This window comes from Littorina saxatilis, linkage group LG12 (assembly GCF_037325665.1).
Source record: "Littorina saxatilis isolate snail1 linkage group LG12, US_GU_Lsax_2.0, whole genome shotgun sequence".
Taxonomy (NCBI): Eukaryota; Metazoa; Mollusca; class Gastropoda; order Littorinimorpha; family Littorinidae; genus Littorina; species Littorina saxatilis.
In genome coordinates, this window is record NC_090256.1 from 67,029,588 (window position 1) to 67,044,766 (window position 15,179).

Consider the following 15,179-nt stretch of genomic DNA (forward strand, 5'->3'; position numbering starts at 1 on the left):
AAACGCTGCCCATTACGTGAAATCGGCAGCGTGTTGCCAAAAATGCGGAAAGGCTTCCAAAATGTGCCCATTTTGCAAAAGCGACAGCTAGTCTTACTTTTTGTGTCACCAGAACATTGCATTAACATTGCTTTACCTCCCTACTATGTTTTGTATGGTCTATGTTGGTCTGTGTGGAGCATAACTCCGGAAATGCATGAAAACTACACTTTCTGCAATTACGTGCCATAACATATCGATTATTGCAATATCTATCCATTCGAGTATCTAGTTGTCTAAGTGTGATGATATCCCAGGCATTTGAGAACTTTAAAACCAAAAAGTGGCTGCCGATTTCGCAAAATGGGCACATTTTAGAAGCCTTTACGCGATTTCGGCAAAACGCTGCCGATTTCACGTATTGGGCAGCGTTTTGCCAATTACGCGAAATGGGCAAAAATGTTGCCCATTACGCGGAATCGGCAATTACGTGAATTCGGCACGACACATACACCAGTTAACAGTTTCGGCACTTACATGGTACAAAGAAGGAAAACTCACGTGATACCCAAAGCGATTCTGGTTGGACGGAGAAATTTCGACGAGCAGCCGCTGCATCGTCTGCTCAACGTGATGGAAGCAATTGAACGGGACGGTGTGTTTTCCTCTACGTTATAACAAAAACCTCACGTTACATCCAAATTAGCGATGGCGTCAACATGCTGTGTTATTGGTTGCAGTAATTGGAGTAACCGACTTATAAAATGGTGGTCGGAAGATTGCAAAATTCATTACGTGCCTCGACGGTCGTTAGTGTGTGGTTGCGAATCACCATTCAGGTGGGCATTTGTTATCGTCTGTGTGTCGTGTTTTGACAAACTTTTAGTACGACTGATGTGAGCCGAATTTATTGGGGAAAGTTCAATGAATGCAAAAAGGTATGCCAAATAATAGTGTGTCATGTTTCCTTTGCGTTGGGTTGTGGTGAAATACACAGCGGTTATCTGTTTGCGAGTTGCCTGGAACACGGTTTTTTTTATAACATCTCTCGATCTTCACATAATTATTTTGTCATGTGAATAAGAACAGAACAAGTTCGTCAAACATATTTCTTATTTTTTCTGCATTGAATAAATTTACAACGTCCTTCTTGTTAATTGTTTATTCATAAAGACCACTTGTACTGAAGAAAATGTTTCCCCCTTTCAACGGGTGGAGTAGTGCGCCGGAGTAGTGTCCCTTGCGTAGAAACGTGGGCGAATAACACGATCTGCGCATGCGGTGAATCAACCGGAAAAGGAAAAAGACATAAACATGCCGAAAAACGATGTGCGCATCACCCGGAACTCGCAATAAGAGAAGTGCGCATGTGCGAGATCTAAAATGGCCGCGGAACTGTTAACCGGTGTATTCGCAATCGAGGCTTCGAATTTTCAATATGTTTTCCTGTCCATTCGTCTCTCTTTTTTTGTGCTGAATGCAACATATTCATATTCGCAAGGATATTCGGCACAGTGTAAGACATGCATTAGGAAAAGGAGGAGGATTAAAATAAGATAAGTGCCGGCCATTGTCAATCCTCCTACTGTTTGTCGATCACAATAATTGGAGAACAAAATCAAAATATATAGAGACAGACCACTTCTGTCACAGATTTGAAACTCTGTAAAATGATTATTAATTAGCTAAAATGAATGTCCAGCAAACGTCTTGTTTTGGTTTTGTTTTTTGTTTTGTTTGTACGTACATGCCCACTTTGTTGCAGCACCAAAACCCACCACGACGCCTGCAGACGGGGAAGACAGAGACAACCCCAGCACAACACCCAGAGACAATAACACTAGTGACAGCACGAGCACAACGACCACAGGCACGGAATCCGGTTCACTGAGCATTCTTGTCATCGGTCTGGGTGTGGCAGGGTGTGTGTGTGTCGTCATGGCAGCAGTTGGGGTTTACTGCATCAGGAAACTTAGGTCCGGAGGTCTACAGGACGCCCCTCCAGCCAACATCCCTCCAGCCAACGCCCCACAAGACAAGGCCCCTCCTGCCTACGACCCTGAGGTTGCTGGCAGCGCTGGACCATCCACAGACCAGGCTTCCCCCACCACACCTGACGATGATCCTGACGAGTCCAATGTCGATGGTTCAGAGGCCAGTGAAGCCACAGAGGTCACTGCATCGGAAGTGGGGGAAGATTAAGGAGAAGCCTTGGCAATATTCCTTTTTTTCGTGAACCGTGGCCTATACAAGAATGTTATAAAAGGCAACGCACATTATTTTTCTCATCAACTCCTTTTCCATGGGTGGGGAACTGTTCCGCACCATATCCTTTGCAGGGCCGGACTACCAGGGGGGGTTATTGGGGTTGCGCAACCCACCCACCCCCCCCCCCCCTAGCCTAAACATGTACCTCACTTATTTAAAACATTTTTTATTATTGTTTATTTTATGCCGTTTCATGCAAGGAGCGACCCTTTTCCTATCTCAGAATATGACCTACCCATCAGCTTCAGAGGGGCTTCGCCCCCTGACCCCCACAATGGGCTCTGCCCCTTGACCCTGCCAGGGGGAACATCCCCCTGGACCACCACTGGCAACCCCCCCCCCCCTCTTCTTAGCCTAGTCCGGCCCTGCTTTGAAAGCAAGGTTTTCCGGATGTGGATAGTCTCTACCTTTCACTTGCTCTGGATTGCGCGCGAAGTTAGGTCGGCCAGTCACACTATCTTAATAATTTGATTGAGACCATGTTCCTGTTGGGAACGTCTACTTTCCCAACTGGAACTTTTTTTGATTCTTCTCTGGAAAAATGTGCTCCCAGCAGGAACATGGTCTTAATCAAATAATCACACTACGAGCTAGTCTAAACCTTACAGATTACTTTTGGTACAATAAAAACATTTAAGGCACAGTAAGCCTCCCGTAAACCATCACAGAGCTCCCCGAGCGTCTAAATACAGTACAAGCATACTTCCATTTGAACGCTCACCGAACGGGAACATCCTGGCTGCTTTCTGTCGAGCGTGAGACATTTTCAAAGAATTTATTTTCGTAGACTTGTTCCGTTAACAACAACGTCGCCTCGTTTTTGCGCTAGACCTAACTTTTAAAATCTAAATAATAAATTGACAGCTTGTTACACAAACATTCTTTAATCATAAAAGAATTCGTTTTTCATCAAGACAAGATCAGAACAATTCGAAGTTGTGAAAGTTTAAAAAAAGAAAAGCCCGGAAGCAGGGTCACGCAAGGGTCGTAGCAGACGACGGCCGGTTTATCAGTGCAAATCGCCGTTCCTCTCAACAGTCAAAAGCCATCGCTAGAGTTCTTGTGAACCACAGCCGTTGTTTCGTGCATTAAAAAAAACGTGCTATTGTAGATAAGCTCACGTCGAGTCGCATTCAAATGACTAACTATGACGACTGCATTGTGAAAAGGGAAAACTGGATCACACGGGTTCACGATGGCTCAGGGGTAAGATAAACCACGCAAAAATAAATTCTTTGAAAATTGTTCGCTCTTTACGGAGGGCACCTAGGATGTTCTCAATTGGTGAGTGTTTAAATGAAATGGTGTTTGTACTGTGTGTAAAAGCCTGACCGTATCTGTGATGGTTTACGGGAGGCTTACTCTGCCTTTAATTCAGCATTGGTCTTTCGCCATATATATGAAAATATCTGTGGTCTACACAACTTTATTTACAAAAAATACAAAAAAGAAACTGTCAAAAACAGGCATTTTTGTCTCACAACGCACGCTTGTTGACAGTCTGGACCCCCGGAAGTCATTTCTGTTACATTTTGAGGTAGTCCAGCTATTCTGTGACGTGATGCGCCAGGTATTGTGAGAAAGGTCCGGCTGGACAATTAACCTACCTTCGCGCGCGATCCAGACCAGTTATTAAGTCTTACAACTATCGCAGTTCTCTGACGTTTGTAATCTCTACCAAAAACCTCAATTTATTGTGGTGTACGGGCATTGCGTCGAAAGACACCGTCATTCATGATTGATTAGTATGCGAGTCAAAGGGAAGTATAGAATACTTGCGCATTTGCTCTTCATTTAAAAAAACGCATTTTCCTCGTAACGGAATGCGTCATAGAAAGCAGGGTTTTTCAGATAACAATAGGGCTTTGCTGGTGATTATTTCATTTCCGCCTTCGTTTATTGTAATTGGAAAAAACAATTATATAGTGATTAATTCTTTGGATCGGCCGCTACTTTTGTTTCACAAGGGTCCTATACTATTGAATTCTGCGATTGCTGTGCACTTCAAATATTAAACATTCCTGCATAATGATATCTTTATGTGAGTGTTACGTCCTTATCCTTTTTGCGGTCCAATAACAAATCCACTTTGCCAAGTTTCCGAGTTTCCTGCTTTTTGAAGTTGAAAGCGACACAACTCCGCTCTGTCGGTCTGTTTCCTGGTGACGAAAGCGTCACTGCAACGTTAACCTAACCACAACTGACTGTTAAAACAATGCTCCAATGTCGGCAAACTTTTATTTTCGATCATTGTAAGTTATAGAGCACATTTCCGGGGGCAGTGTGCATGTAAGTGGACTGTGAACACCGTGTTCCTTGCCTTTAAAGCGATACCGTCGAACCTGCCCAGGCGACTACCTCTCGAGAAAATCACCTGCCCACAGCGACAATCCCGAACGATCCTGACGACCACTTGTTCAATATCATGCACCTCCCCATAGCGACCACGCGTCTTTATAACGACAATTAATGTTGTTGTCGGTCCCTTGGTAGGTTGTTATAGACAGGTTCGATTGTATTCTCCTGATGCTCGTATCAACTGATATGGTTATGATACCGTACTGTTCTACAAACTGAATATTATGTAATGAACTCGATATAATGTAGAGATCTGGGTGGAAGGATGGGAGGTATTTAGCACACACTCAGCCCCTTCACCTTCCTGTAGTTTTGTGACCTTCCTCTTCTTGTAGCAAATTAACCACAATATATAACCTTTAGATTATCTGCACTGTAGCATTTGTCACGAATAGCTTTTCCGTCCAAACACTTGATTAGGGCGTGCTTAATGGTCCAAGGTTCATAGCATCTCAAATAACCATACATGTATCACGCTCGGATGACCATGACCTTAGCGATGATAATTTATTTATTTATTTATATGGGAGATTTATATAGCGCTTGACGTTCTCTATAAGCGCTTTACATATTAATTTCTGCCGTGTGAGATGGAATTTTTTACACAATATATCACGCTTTCATATCGGCCAGTAAATCTCAAGCCATTACGGCGAATATTTACTTTTCACGGCCTATTATTCCAAGTCACACGGGTATTTGGTGGACATTTTTTTTTTAATCTATGCCTATACATTTTTGCCAGGAAAGACCCTTTTGTCAATCGTGGGATCTTTAACGTGCACACCCCAATGTAGTGTACACATAATGTAATACCTCGTAAACAACACCACCTGTTTGTGCTAATACCAAACATAATGAACTTTATTGCTGTCAAAAATAACCGCCCGATCCCAATTGTTTATACACGTACGTGAAAGTATGCAAATCTCATAAAAGTACGTCAACGAAGCATGTGCTATTTCAATAGCTGTTTTGCTGAAAACGTTCTCAAATTAATCAAACAGCTGAGACTCGGAAAGCGCTAGAGGACTTTAATTGACCCAAATTATCGAGAGAGAAACAATTTGCACAGTATTCCATTCACGACTTTGCATATTGGCCTTATTTGATGACACATTCTGACGTGTTTTGTGTTTTTTTCCAAAGTCATTGGCAGAAATGGATTGCCAGACGGAAAAAAAGGACTGGACGGACGACGGACGGACACTGGACGAAACCATTTAGCCATGCGCTGTGGAAGTCCAAGCTGTAGTATAGACACGGACGCACGCAGAGAGGGCCTAAGGGAGAGAGAGAGAGAGAGAGAGAGAGAGAGAGAGAGAGAGAGAGAGAGAGAGAGAGAGAGAGAGACAGAGAGACAGGCAGGCAGGCAGGCAGGCAGGCAGGCAGACAGGCAGACAGGCAGAGGAAGACAAAGAGAGACAAAGACAGAGAGAATCAGAGAGAAAGAGAGAAAGAGACAGAGACAGAGACACAGAGAGAAAGAAACACAAAGAGAGAGACACCGAGAGACACACTCGGAGAGAGAGACACACACACAGAGACACAGACACAGACACATAGAGACAGAGGGAGAGAGACCGAGAGAGGGAGACAGACACACAGACAGACAGACACACAGACAGACAGACACACAGAGAGAGAGAGAGAACATCATAACAAAATGCAAAAGCAACTTCAAATCAGTATTTTTGCAACATGTCCGTACGTTGTTTCCACGTTTAAATGAAATGTGCTTTGTATCCATTCCGTCAAACTTTTTTTCTCTTGTTTCATTGTTCCACAATGCATGCTTGTTTGATTTCCCTAAATCACCATCTCTTCCAGTGCCCTACCCCCTCCAACCCCCCCCCCCCCCCCCTCTTACACGCACACACTCCCCCTCTCCACTGACCTTCTCCTACCCCACTCAAACTTTAATTGCACCGTATCTTCAGCCGGACATCATAAATCATAATCATGTCGAATCGAGAGAGACAAAACCAGGAAAATCTTGAACAAAAGGAAGACTCTCTCTCCTCGATCAGGTTAATTGAGTCAAGATTAAGACCCAAAGGCGCTTGAACATCTTTTGAAATATGTATTTGTTTATTGTGAATAATTCAAAGAGCATGTATCAAATTAACAAATTCGTGTAAGCACGATAGTAAGTATATAGTTTGTGTCTGTCTGTATGTCTGTCTGTCTGTCTGTCTGTCTGTCTGTCTGTCTGTCTGTCTCTCTCTCTGTCTGTCTGTCTCTCTCTGTCTCTGTCTCTCTCTCTCTCCTTGAGTATATAGGCCTATAGAATAATCAATCTCTCTCTTCAAAGCAAAGTGCAGCACCTGTGGACATTGTTGGTTTAAACAAGTTTATTCAATAAATTCCATTGGTGGACATTGTTGACATACACTAGTTTTTAGTCTTTTGCAAATTCCTACCTGCCTTGTATCGGTGGCTTAGAAAGTGTGGTTAAAAAAGAATGAGTCAAATGCCCGTATGCAAGCACACATGAAAACAGAATTTGTTCTCAGTTTCAAAGATGTTCATGTAAGCCTACCTGCCGATCAGACACTAATACCAAAACTAAGTGTCTAAACAAATTCAATTTGGGCTACATCAGATTTCTCTTGTGTCTGTGTTTAAACACAATAACCAACCAATCGTGCGTCTGTGGTTTTCAGAGCGTCGGAGATACCAAGTGATGACTGAAATGCGGAAACTGGCGAATCCGGCGCTGTTCGAGTTTTGTGATAGTTTTCCACTCGGCGTGCGAACACACGCGCGAGTGCACTCATAAGTCAAGAGTCAAGCACAATACAGCTGGCACAGTTTCCAGTTACGTTGTATTCGACCTCTTCGACATTGTTTTAATAAGTATCCTCTCTCGTCAGTCCATGCATGACGTCCCATTGTTGACAACTATTGACGCCAGTGGATGACTTTACATTTTGTCAAGTGTCAATACAGTGACTGTGACGTATGAACCAGTCATCAACTTGAAGTGATGTGTGAAAGTATGCGGCCTGAGTGGTGCGGACGGACTGACATGGAAAAAGATTAGCACACGCAAACATTTACGTGCATGTGCGTTCGTACAGACGCACGTACGCATGTTTGCAAGAATGTACATGTAGGCTACGTGCGCGCGCCCGTACACATGCACACACACACACACACACACACACACACACAATGCACGCACACACGCACACACACACACACACACGCACACACTGACCGTGACACACACATACACACGCGCGCGCACTGACACACACACACACACACACACACACACACACACACGCGCGCGCGCGCGATCATTGTCACGACACTCATAGAATCTAGTTATTTTCTCAGCATTTTGCTGTTAGTCATGGTAACGGCACCATTTTAATCATCTTCACAGAGATATCTCCGTTCTTGTCCATGCAGTCACCCCGTGCACGCCTGATTGTAAATATCTCACTGAAGGCTGATGCTGCGAATGAAACTTGACCTCGCCTGAAAAATAAAAAACCCATCTTAAATCCCTTTGTTAATTGTTGTGTCTCATCACCTTGGACTCGCCGTCTTACAAAGAAATGTACAAATGTAGTTCAGTTGTGATCCTGAGGTCACCGGTTCGAGTCCAGGCAGGGACGGACACGGGTCAACTTTATGTGCAAACTCAGAGACTGTATATCCATTTCCTACTCCCGTGTCACCACAGTGGCACGCCAAAGGACCTGGGTCATGATTCTGCCATAAGTGCAGGTGGCTGATTAGGCCTACACCTAAACACGCACACAGCTGGGTAGTGCGACTCTTTTTGCTGCTAGCTTTCCACTGGGAGGAAGCGACCCGAATTTCCCAGGATTAGGATAAAAAAGAGAAAATGAAATTAAATTAAATGAAAATGTGACTCTTATGTCGAGCTAGCTGCTGGCGGCGACAACTAACTTTGACCGTCTATGTTTCGAAATAGTCTCTGTGGCAACTGACACTAACTGTATCTTTCAAAGTAGTTTCCGCTGCAACTGATTTTGACTCTAACTGATCTCGTCTAATCTACTTATCTAGCCATAAGGCAACTGATTTCAATCGGAGCTAGTTTCTGCGGCTCGAACTATGTCAAATGTTAAAATCGCCACTGCTTGGATTTCTGTTCTGATGACAGGCCACTTGACAGTTTCCGTCCGTGTCGAACGAGACTGAGTTCAAACGGCTGGAGGAAACAGTGCTTACGGATACGAAATTGTAATCGCTGTCTCAGTGAAGTAGCCTCAGTGGTTGACACCAACCCTCGGCGTCACTGCAAGTCAGCAATGACGATGATCCGTTTGTGAACAATCCGTGAACCTGCGAATACTTGAACGGTCTGTGACATAGATGATATGCACGGTTCCTCAGTCACCCATCACAGTCTATCTCATACAACCTCAAACTGATCAAATCGAAGTGGCAAATTGACGAAACAAACGTATACGTACTACACTGGCTGAGACCATAATAATAATAATAATAAATGAGCATTTATATAGCGCAACATCATAACTTTACAATTATGCTCTTTGCGCTTGACACATTTAAAATTAAAACACAGTTATACAAGCATTTACATCTACATTCATAGTCAGCAACGCTTACTTAAAAGCATACACCATCAAACATACATTACAAAAGATTCTTCCACTAACTAAGTAATAAAAACATGAATAAAATAGGTAGTAAAAAACAAGGAAATACCAGCTGAATACCCTTAATCAAACAGAACATGTTATCAACAATGCTGAAAACAGTCCTAGATGTTTATATACATTATCACTAAAACAACAAATACACTACGTGTAGCCTACTGATGGACTGAGAAAACAAAATCAGGGGTTGTATTTCTTGAAGAGGTGCGTTTTAAGTGCTCGTTTGAATGCTTGGGGTGACTGAGAGTGGCGGATGTGAAAGGGGAGAGAATTCCATTGTGTGGGTGCGCAGAAAGTAAAAGTGCGTTGTCCGTATGTTTTGGTTTTGGTGTGTGGAATGGTAAGGATGCGACAGTCAGAAGAGGCACGGAGTTGTCTTGCTGGAGAATAGACGGTGAGGAGTTCAGAGAAGTAAGCAGGAGACGAGCCAGAAAAGAAGTTAAAGCAGAGGGTGGACAGTTTGTAGTCAATGCCGGCTTGAATAGGTAACCAGTGCAGTGTGTGAAGAAGTGGTGTTGCGTGATCTCGTTTTCGTGCTTTGAGAATGAGGCGTGCTGCCGAGTTTTGGACTTTTTGTAGTTTATGCAGGAGGAACAGAGGACAGCCAGAGAGAAGAGAGTTGCAGTAGTCAAGTTTAGAAAGAACAAAGGCACAGACAAGAGTGTTAGTTGTTTGAGAGGAGAGTGTGTGGCGAATGGTGCTGATCTTACGAAGCTCAAAATAAGCTGCTCTACAGACTAAAGATATATGTTTGTTAAGGGTCATGTCAGATGAAAGGGTGAATCCAAGGTTTCTAGCTGATAGTGAGAAAAGAATGTCGGTATTGCCTATTTGAACAGAAACAGGTTGGGGAGAGGGAAATGTAGTGTTCTTCTTTTTGCACAGTAAGACTTCAGTCTTATCATCATTCAGCTTGAGTTTGTTATCGACCATCCAAGATTTAACATCAGTGATGCATGTCTGAATGGTCTGGATGGCGGAATGTGTCTCTGCAGGGGGACTGGGTTTATACAGCTGGGTGTCATCAGCAAAAGACTGATTTAAAACAGAATGGTTTTGAATCAGTGTGGAGAGGGGCTTAGTGTACATGATGAAAAGGATGGGACCGAGTACTGAACCTTGAGGAACGCCGAAAGAAAGTGGGGCTGGAGCAGACATCTGGCCATCGACAAGCACAGCCTGAGTCCTGCCAATGAGATAGGTCTCAAGCCATGCTAGCGGTGGACCGGATATGCCGTACAGAGTCTGAAGTCTATGGAGAAGCGTGACATGGTCAATCGTGTCGAACGCTGCAGAAAGGTCAAGTAGGGTAAGCACTGACACATCACCACCATCCAGAGCAGACAGAATGTCACTGATTACTTTAAGTAGGGCTGTTTCAGTACAGTGAGAAGGGCGATAAGCGGACTGAGAGTGCGAGATCAAATCATGGGTGTTCAAATATGACAACAGCTTCTTCAAAACTACCTTTTCAAAAACTTTGGACAAGAATGATAAATCAGATACAGGACGATAATTCTTCAAAATATTGACATCAAGACTAGGTTTTTTGAGAAGTGGTTTGACAAGTGCAGTTTTGAACAATGATGGAAAAACACCAGATAACAGGCTATCATTGACAATTTGAGTAAGAGTTGGCAACAACACATCAAGATTCTCAAAAAGCAGTGGTGTGGGTATGGCATCAAGTGGACAAGTTGTTGGTTTGGACTTCAGAATAATGGATTTTAGGTCTTTTTCACTGATTGGCTGAAATGATGGAAAAGAACAATCAGTGGGAACATCAGCATGACTGGAGGAAGCAGAATGTGCACTCATCTGATCAAGTTCAGAACGAATATCAGAAACCTTCTTGATAAAATAATCACTGAATACCATGTCCCCGTTATCGAACAGGTATCTTGCAGTGCAGCTGTCCTCGGACTCAGAGAGAGAGAGAGAGAGAGAGAGAGAGAGAGAGAGAGAGAGAGAGAGAGAGAGAGAGAGAGAGAGAGAGAGAGAGAGAGAGAGAGAGAGAGAGAGAGAGACTGACACTGACAATAACTTCTTTTTTTTACGAGAGTGGTAGATTAAGCAGTATAATCTGATTTTTTACATCTAGTCCTCGGCCTAAAGAGGGACTTACTAAAGAAGAAGAAATGGGGGGAAAGAGACTGAGAGACTGAGAGAGAGACTGACAGAGAGAGATAGAGAGAGGAGAGAGCGAGAGAGAGAGAAATAGAGAGACTGAGAGAGAGAGAGGGGGAGAAAGAGAGAGAGAGAGGAGAGTGGAGTGAGAGAGAGAGAAATAGAGAGAGAGAGGGAAGAAAGAGAAAGAGAGAGAGAGACGCAGACGCAGTTACTTTATTCAATAGGCCCTTTTGAAGGGGTGTGAACAAACGGTTCACATTGCATATAAATTAAACTCAACACGGGTGCAAAGTTAAAAAACAAAGGAATACTGTACTCACCAATACAACAACTTCGTTGTTTAGATTTCAACAGGTGCACACAAAAAAAGGTACAAAATAATAATCGTACAACACAATCATACATTACAAGGCATTTAACTAGGAGGTTACAGCATCTCTTAATTTAAAGGCTTTATACAAATTCTTGAGGCCAGTGATGCTAAAAACAAGCTAAGCTGAGTCGGAAAGTGCTTGGGTTCTTATAATATTTAAATGGGATCAAGAGGGGAGAAAGAGAGAGAGGGAGAGAGACAGAGAGAGAGAGAGAGAGAGACAGACAGACAGAGAGAGACGGAGAAAGAGCCAGAGAGAGAGTACGGTAGTTTGTTGGTAACTTTGCTTATTTCATAAACAATGGCACGTTTTGTACCACAGATTTTGGCGTTTTGTCAGATCGCAGCTGCATATATATATATGACAATGATGCTTCAGTTTCCACCCTGCGTGGCTGGTTTACGGCTGGCTGACATACTCTATTTATCCAGTCTGCCGCTTGGCCCTGTGCGTTACTGCAGTTATATGTTGCTACCCTCCGCGTATTGGTAACACGTTTGAGACACACTGACAAAGCAATCGCCAAACTGAGGCCATTTCATGTCAGTCAGTCACAGTTACTGAACCAAGTCTCAACAGTAACAAAAATTCCTTTGGAATGCTATCAGTCACGCGGCAAGTACAATACTATGACGTCATCACGAATGAAAATGGCGAATTCTTATCGGTTCAAAGCTAAGCACTTGAAAATGGAATCAGACAGCACAGTCCGTCCCACTTCAGTCTGTCCCAACAGTGAGCTTTGTATACCGTCGTCTCTAAAGCAAATGGCTGTTCGTAGTGGTACAAGGTAACCCACGAACAGATAAGGAAACTACCCTGACAGGCCGAGCGTCGAGTCGGCGAGTGCATACGCACGCGCGCGCGCACTTTGACATGCATACTTGTGTTTCCCCAATGATTTTCACCCCAGCTGAAAAGGTTGGCCCATGCAAGCGCTTGTCGGGAATACGGCAATTGACGTCACAGGTGCAACAGCCTTCACCTCTAGGGCCGTGAGATGACTAAGCTATGACGTAGGAACGCATAGTTGCAGATCCAGTTTCGCATGCCACCGGTGTGGAGAGTCGGGGTTGGCGTTCTGCCAGTCACTGTTATAGTCGTAAGTCCTAGTTCGTTCCTCTTTCACTCTACACATACATGTCTGTCTGCTGCATGACCAACACAGTTTAACACTGAGATAGCCTGGCTAGCCTCGCGACTGAGGAAGAGAGGGCAATACAAACAAAGAAAATAGAAACAGTCGCGTAACTTTTGTGGAATGTTCCAGTCTAGTCTATGGTACGGGGTGGCGCAGTGGTGAAAGCATCATTGTCATATATATATGCAGCTGCGATCTGACAAAACGCCAAAATCCGTGAAGGGTGACCCGAAGAATTTGTCGGAGGCCTTACTGACACCACACTTATTGTTTACCAACATACATACACCTAAATCTACCAATGATTGAACCTAGGCTTTTCCTTCTTTGATCCATGTGACGTCAGAGTCCGACATAAACTCATATTTAGGCGGATAGCCGAGACTACCAAAGTGTGCATGTTTGTGTGCGTTCTATCATAAAAATAAAAGGAATTCTAATTTGAATCGATCGATACATATATTGTTGTTTTTACTTTTGAACATAATATGACATTTCACACAGATCTCGACAGTCATTGTTCGCCGGCCTCGACCGCTAGCGCTCTCGGAGCCGAAACACTGACTGTCTCAATCTGTGTAAAATGTCATAGTTTGGTAGTCTAAATTGCAAGTAACGTATATTTTTAACACTCCTTGACCACTGCATGACGCATTAACGCTGAGAACTCGTAAAAAAAACATTAAAAAAACAAGTAATACCGGTACCCTGTGCCAACGAGTGCGTCAGTGCCAGTGGCTTGTCACGGTGAAATTGATGAGCTGGAAGACCATTCTATAAAGGGCGGCAGTACCAGAGAAATTCGATACTGTCTATTCCGGGTACTTTCTATTGATCTGCGAGAAAGCCAGAGCACCATCCATTGTTTAACTCTCTCTCTCTCTCTCTCTCTCTCTCTCTCTCTCTCTCTCTCTCTCTCTCTCTCTCTCTCTCTCTCTCTCTCTCTCTCTCTCAGTGTCTGTTAATTCCTCAGTTTTCGTGTGTGTATTGTAGTAGGAACTATAGTTATAAGAAAGGACCATAATTATGGACCTAATTCTATTATCCTTCCGTAATAAAGTTTTTGAGTTCGACTTCGAGTTCGCGGAGTTATCTGTCTCTCTCCCTCAGTCTCTCTCAGTCTCCATTATTCTCTCTATTGTTCCGCTGTCAATTAATTGGTCTGTCTGTCGGTCTCCCTCTCTCACTCAGTCTATCCATATCTTTCTGTCTGTCTCTCCCTATCTCTCTATCAAGTTTTTGTGTCAGTCAAGACAGTCAGCGGTCAGTCCATCTCTAGTCACTCTCTGTCTGTCTCAGTCTCTCTCTCTCTCTCTCTCTCTCTCTCTCTCTCTCTCTCTCTCTCTCTCTCTCTCTCTCTCTCTCTCTATTCCTACACCCCCGTGACTGAGATACATGATCTTGAATACGGGAAAATGCCCGTGAGTCTTCGAACTGACTCAGTCAGTGACGCCGACTCGGCCATTCAAAAAAAAAAATAGTGTTCACGCCTTTCGGCGCTGATCTTATGTGTTTGAAATATCGGATGTGGTTAGGTAAAGCAGACTCTCAGCCTTTTCATGAATCAAAACATTTCAAATGCCGACTTTGCTCACTCAGTGGAACACAAAAGACCAAATGAGAATCCAAAGCAACTGACAAGGATTCCCGGCAACGCACTTCGAATTCAAAGCCGGCGGAGGTCATTAAACCAAAAAGTACAGACATGCTAGGGTGGTGCCCTTTCGCGCGCTCCGCTCTGTTTGTGCGGAATGCCCCAAACTGAGGGCAAGGGGAGTAACTATACATATATATATACTACGTTACGTTACGACACCGTGACCTCAAGGGGTCACATGCATATATATAGCCTCACATTCAGTGACGTAACAGCGACTGCCCCGGTACGAGAGCCTGTGTTATGCTATACAGTTCGAGAGGAATGCGGTTTAGCTTTTCACTATCAAAATTATCTTCATATTAGAGCGACCAAGGCCTTGTTCTATTGTTGCGCAGTTGACTGACATTTAACTGGGCTGAATATCTACAGACAGAAACTTAGTTGTGTTCACGTTTGTTATGCACCGTTGTCAGGCCGCCCAAATAGTACATTATATACACGTGTAGAAAAAAAGTTTTAAAAAAGAAAGAAAAAATGAAAGAAAGAACAAATAAAAGAAAGAAAGAAAGAAGGACTTTGAACTCACAATTGCTCACTGACTTCAAAGGTCTACTCAGAAGTTACTGGAAACTGAAAAGAGATTTGCGGCATTGGGGTGCTGGCGG